We start from the raw sequence: 6919 nt of genomic DNA, 5'->3' as shown, positions 1-6919 counted from the left end.
CAGTCGGCACACCCCTTCAGGGGCTGCACCCCGCTGCGTGTTCATTAGCGGCTCCCCGCCGACACAGGAGAAGGCGCAGTGTGGGGGTGGGGATGGACGCCGCCCCTGGCGCCGGACTGCCCGTCGCCACCACTGCCACCCCCGCGCCGGTAATTGTTACAAACTGCCCCCGCGTCGCGGCGCCGCCGCCACTGTTCTCGACCAAAGCGCCCGACACGTGTACGCCAGATACCCACAGTTTGCTGACGCGCCTGTCGCCAAGTCCTTGATGCCTGGAGTAGCTCTTCTTCGGAGGTGCCTGAGAAAAGTGCTGGACTGATTTGTTTATCTGCAAAATTGTTTATTTATTTTTCAAAAAACAATATGGTCCTCTTCAAAGTAGTTCCCTTCGGCAGCTATACATCGGCGGATTCATTGTTCCCAGTCTTAGTAGCAGCGCTGATAAGCTTCAGCTGGTAGTGTGTTTATCATGTAGATCACATGCTCTTCAGGATCCAAAACTTACACCCTCTCAAGAAAGTTTCCAATTTCCCGTAAAGAAAAAATTTCACAAGAACTCAGATCAGGTGAATAGGGAGCTATAGCACAACAGGAATGCCTTTTGGGGTAAAACATTCCATGATGGAAGTGGCCCTGTGACATGGAGCGTTGTTCTGATGCAGCATCCACTTGTCAGCAACGTCCGGTCTCACGCGATCCACCCTTTTCCTACGTCTTACATCTTTCTAAATCACTTAGTTGACAGTTTGTCCTCGAGGAAGAAATTCTTTATGCACGATACCCATACTATCAAAAAAGCATATCAGCATTATTTTGATCTTTGAGTTCCTCATTCGAGCTTTTCTCGGTCTAGTAGATGTCTCAACGGGCCAACCCTCTATATGCTGCTTTGTGTCAGGCTCGTACTCAAAAACCCAGAATTCATCACCTGTGATTACACGACTGAATCTTAGTGCCAATTGGCATCCTCTCAGTAAGGTCAACGCATACGTTTCTTCCATTGTTCTTCCTCTCAGTCGTGACGATTTTCAGCACCATTTTGGCACAAACCTTTCGCATGTGCTAAAATTCAGTCACATTTTGTGTACGGTGTGTTTAATTTTAATACGTCATCCATCATCCTTAATGTTAAACTTCGGTCTGATCTCACAACACACGCACGCGTTCGGCTTTTCCGTTGGTTAAACTTGAAGGTCTCCGTGAGCGAGTTTCATCTTCAAAGCGTTCACTGCCTTCCTAAACTGGTTGTACCAGCGGAAAACTTGTGGTCTTGATAAGGAACAATCCCACAGGCTTGTTTCAACTTTACAAAGATCACACTCGGGTTTCTTGAAGTTTAACACAAAACTTATTGGCCTAACGTTGCATCTAGATTCTGCTGTTTTATTTTCGTGGCACACAGCAAAAACGCAGCTTCACTGATGGCGCTGTAGGAGATCACGTGCTGGCTGTTCGGAACTTACTCTCTACAAAGCATCTGGAAGGGATGAACACACTGTCCTACACAAGAAGAACATCACAGCGTTGCCAGATCGCAGTGTTGTCAGTATCGTTATTATTCTGACACACTTAGTACACTGCTCTGGATTAAAATTGCAACACCATAAGGCAGTATGCAAAGAACCTGTAGCAGGTATAAAGTGTAACCAGTATCATTACTTTTCTGGCACACTTGGTACACCGGTGGGGAGGAAATCTGCAATACCATAAGCTGGTATGCAACGAATCTGGAATAGGCATGAAGTATACACAGTAATTAGCATTTCAGTGCAACCGTACAGAGTAATAAGGAGAAACGTCATCTACATTATTTATACGGGATGTCCCAGGAAGAACGGTCAGTATTAAAAAATACGACAGAAACGCTCATTTGAAGACAAAAACTTCATATGTACATACGCCCTGTTCTGAATGGTTTCCGAGTTCACCGAGCGAGGTGGCGCAGTGGTTAGCACACTGGACGTGCATTCGGGAGGACGGCGGTTTAATCCCGTCTCCAGCCATCCTGATTTAGGTTTTCCGTGATTTCCCTAAACCGTTTCAGGCAAATGCCGGGATGATTTCTTTGAAAGGGCACGGCCGATTTCCTTCCCCATCCTTCCCTAACCCGAGCTTGCGCTCCGTCTCTAATGACCTCGTTGTCGACAGGACGTTAAACAACACTAACCTAACCTAATCTTTCCGAGTTCATTTAATGTGCGTTGCTATTCATTTTCTGTATTATGCAGTACACTGTCAGGCTTACACATGTAAACACGCACAACAGTTGATAAACACAAAAACATGCGTCTTACGAAGTATCAATTTGAAAAAAAGTATTTTTAACATATTCACCACTAAGTATTATCGTACTCATTACCAAAGTGGTTCAAATGGCTCTGAGCACTATGGGACTTAACAGCTGAGGTCATCAGTCCCCTAGAACTTAGAACCACTTACACCTAACTAACCTAAGGACGTCACACACATCCATGCCCGAGGCAGGATTCGAACCTGCAACCGTAGCAGTCGCGGGGTTCTGGACTGAAGCGTCTAGAACCGCTCGGCCACCGCGGCCGTTCTTCACATTACAGCTGTTGTACAGTTTCCAATAAATGTTCGGATACCCCACTATCAACTCCAGTACATTTACCACGGTGAATAAAATGAAAACCTTAAATTTGTAATAACAAATCGAAATTTCGCGCCGTTATCCTGTAAGTTGGTAAGCGTGCTACATACAGCGTTCAGAATGGCCTGTAGGTGGCAGCATAGTGCAGATGCTCACACACCGTCGCAGTATCAATATACCGCCCCAGTTGCGACTTGGACCAGGGAAGAACAGCATTCTGTTATTCTGTTTTTGGCGTAGTGAAGGTGTGTAACCTATTGAAATTCATCGACGAATGGAGTAGGAAGTTCGGAAATGATGTGACTTTAGTGGAAGATGCTCCTCGTCCAGGTCAGGCACAACGAGTTGTGACTCCACAGAATTGTAGCAGTTGAAGCCGTAGTGAAGGAAAACCGCCGAATGACTCTGAATGACATTGCAGCATGTTCACAGACTATTCATGGGTCAGCACACCACATTGTGCATGATGTGCTCGAGTTTCACAAAGTGTCTGCAAGATGATCGCCAATGCAGCTGACTCCTGAAATGAGAGAACGACGTGTTGATGCTTGTGAAGAACTTCTTCGGCGCTTTGAACGAGAAGGTGATGGCTTCCTTGCAGGAATCGTTACTGGGGAAGAAACCTGGGTTCACTTCCACCAAACGGGACCGATGAGAGTGAGCAAGGAATGGCGCCATTCTTCATCACCTGGTGATTTCCATGTGTTTGGACCACTCAAAGACGCAGTGGGAGGAAAGAAGTTCAGTTCAGATGATGAGGTACGCCACGCGGTGCATGAGTGGTAGCGCGGACTATCAAAAGAATTTTTTTAAAGGAATTTATGCACTTTGTAAACGTTGAGGGACTTACATTGAGCATGGGGGAGATTATGTTGAAAAGTGATACAGCTTTGTACCACTTCTGCACAATAAATAATATTTAAAGAAAATATTTAAGGTTTTCATTTGACTCACCCTCGTATGCATTCTTTGGAGAATATGTTGTGGTGCTTCTCTCAGTGCCTCTGCACGTTCCCTAATGGGGCAGAAACGTCCACGATGAGACCAAGCAATTCATCTCGCTTGTTTACGTTTCGGTTGTACACCTCAGACGTCATCCAACACTGTTGATAAAAATGCAGTGGCATAAGGTCGTCGATCTTGGTGACCAGTTAGTTGTATACCACGCTCAGTCCAGTGAATAGAGTAAGTGCGTTTGAGAGAAGTTCCCTGAGACGTCTGGTAAAACGTGCAAGGTCTCCGTCATTATGGAAGTACGAGTACATTGAAGCCCGAGTGGCCAAATTTTTCAACAGGAAACTTTCCAAAAACGCAAATACTTTTGTCCAATCATTCATTCACTCGTGTAAAAGGCTAGATTCATCAACATGTTACATACCATGCCACACCAAACACTGATCGAATTTCGAACTTGGCAATTGATTTCCAATGTAGGGTACGCATTTTCCTGCGCCCTTCGATGGCTATTACGTGTGTTGTTGATACCATCCCGTGTAGACGTGGTTAGTCAGCGAATAGTATTAACAAAAGCAATGGACGATTCTTATTTAACAGGTGGCCAAACTCAAGTCGTGAGGCACTGTCGCCAATGTGAAGATAATGGACATGTGTAGGTCTGTGTAAAAGGTGTTCTAGTGTTCCGCGTGTAACGTTCACCATACAAGTGATGGTGGGATACTGATATGTGTAGAAAGTCGCCGTGTGCTTGTAGCAGGACTACACTGCATCATTTCCACATTGTGTAACTGTTCCTACACAGGTTGTTGAACTACCCTACTAAGAAAAACAGGAACTTTCTAGAACAACTGTTGCGCATAATGTGCTAAAAACTACAGTAAACACATTACAGTAAGGACTTCGACTTGTCGGAAAGCGCCGACGGTAGTCCACGACAGCTGCAGGAACACTGCTATCGGAGAAGCTGTGAACGTGCACTATACCCGCACATCCACCATTAGTGTAGATGTGGGGCATTTTAGCCAGCGCGTACATAAGCACAATTAATCGATGCTTCTATCTGACAGACTTTCAGTCCCTCGCACTACTGCACTCACAACGCAGTTCGGAGAAATACCTGTTCAGCAGACAAGTTTTATGTGAAAAAGACACCCCGATCACAGAGATTGGGCTGGAATGAAACGTCAAAGAATTTGGATGATTAAGACGCATTTGTTAGCATCACTAGCCCATAACTAATGTACTTTAATTGTGTTCTAGGTCAGAAACCATTCGGAACACGACATACGTCCATATGAAGTTTTTTGCTTCAACTGACCGTTCCAGTCGTACCGCTGAGTACTGAGTATTCATCTTTGGAATCGCTGCTTAAGGAGAAATTACGTCGTTCGTTTGTTATTCAGAAATCGCACTGGAATCTTACCAGTTTGTGAGAAGATCGTATTATAACCCGTGCAGAAAGGGCAAACGTTTCCCACGAAGTGTCTGTATTTTAAAGCTGCAGTATCGTGGCCTGCGTAGGCTGCAATTTTTCGAAACACAGTATTGCCACTCACGCTGATTGGGACATCGCGACTGCCATTCGAATATGGAATCAACGGTTTCAGGAGGTCTGTAATCAACTCCATGCATTATCCTCAAGGGCCGCACACCACAAGCCCGTGGGACGACAGACAGTGTTCAATCAGCCGTACAGAATCAATCAGCCGCGTCACGTACCTTCAATCAGGAAATGAGCCTTTTTAGAGTAACACAAGTATGTTCAAGGACAGCGAAATGATGTCTGGAACACCACGGATTGGCTGCAAGACGACCGTTGTCACTGCTTATCTTTTTGCGGCAGTAGAGATCTGTACCGTTTCAGATGAACTGCATTCAGGAAAACTACCACTCACAACACTAGACCGTATATTACATGCTGCTTGACGTTTCCACTCATTAACTACCAAATGAAGTGGTTAACCTTTAATGTCCGTCGAAGAAGGGAAGGGAAGCAGAGCAGGTTTCAGTGACCTGTCGACAACGAGGTTATTGAAGGCCGAGAACAAAATCCGAATGGTGAAAGAGTTGAAGCAATTCAGCCGCTTCCATCCTGGAATTTGCTTCAAGCGATTTAGGAAAACCCCGGAGTATCTGAATATCACTGATCAGACGAGGATTTGAATCATCTTCCTTCCGAATGCTACTGCGGTGCGCTAATACAGTGCCAGCTCTCTAGGTAATCACTGTCCGGCAAGCCCTGAGGTAGTAAATAGAATGACGGCAGTCCCGACTCAGTCAAATGTAATCATATCAATTTTCAAACCAAGCATGTTTTAATCAGACGTGTATGAGTATCTTGCTTTGAACAAAGCCTTATTCATCTAGCTATTCGCTCTAAAACTTAATGCAGTTCGGTCAAGAGCTGTACGTCTCCATTACTAAAGCATGTCCAAATACTTCTTGTGTAATCTCCACAGTAGCACCACAACTGTAGTCTTTGAAATAGAAGACACTGTCGAACAAGTATCGTCATCACTCCGCACACAATAAGACCAGAAAATATCTCTACCTGACTGTTTAGAATTTCACTGCCGGATACTCGATGTTTCGAGCCCAGCGCAGTTCCAAAAGACTATTCATTATGTAGCCTTCCAGCCAGTCGGTCCTGCGGTACGAAGTAGATTTACATTTGTCTCAGTAAAGCTTACGACCTGTTTTCTACTAGCCACTGTTGTCTTCTTGGAGCGACCTTCTCATACGAGTTATTCTAACTTTAATATTTCTCAGTATTCAGCAGGAAGATCAAGATTCAGATCTCCTTTTGGTAGCCGTGTGACTTAGGCTTTGCTAAGTTGATTAAAGTGGCAATAACAGCAGACCTGAAAGTCTGCACTGTATCTAATATCCTGGTTGCAGACATAAAATTAAACTTAGATCTTCGTTTCCTTCTTTTATGATTATTAGCTTAATAAAGTCCTTAAAGGTTTTTCTTACCATGTAAGGCTAACGCCAGCCTAGCAACTTCGGTAAAACCATTCAGCATGCTCTGGAAACCTTACCTAATTCCTATTGAACTTCATGTTAGGGAAATTCACCCACTTGTACAAAAGTCTTAGATAAGCCTTGCATTACTTTGGGTCTATCGCACTCGCAAGGCCGCTCCTGATACAGTGCTATAACATCTGATCTCAATAATAATAACAAAAAATAGTAACAAAAATTTAGTCACAGGCTCCCTTCTGTTGCTACCGATATTTGTAATTCTACAAATTGTACGCTAACCACTGTTGTAAAAGTTTCCAACATTATGTAACCCTTCCAACGGCTCCAAAAGGAGTACATCGTATGATTCCTGAAGAAGACAGAAAT

Source organism: Schistocerca cancellata, chromosome 9 (genome assembly GCF_023864275.1).
Source record: "Schistocerca cancellata isolate TAMUIC-IGC-003103 chromosome 9, iqSchCanc2.1, whole genome shotgun sequence".
Taxonomy (NCBI): Eukaryota; Metazoa; Arthropoda; class Insecta; order Orthoptera; family Acrididae; genus Schistocerca; species Schistocerca cancellata.
This window is presented reverse-complemented; position numbering follows the sequence as displayed.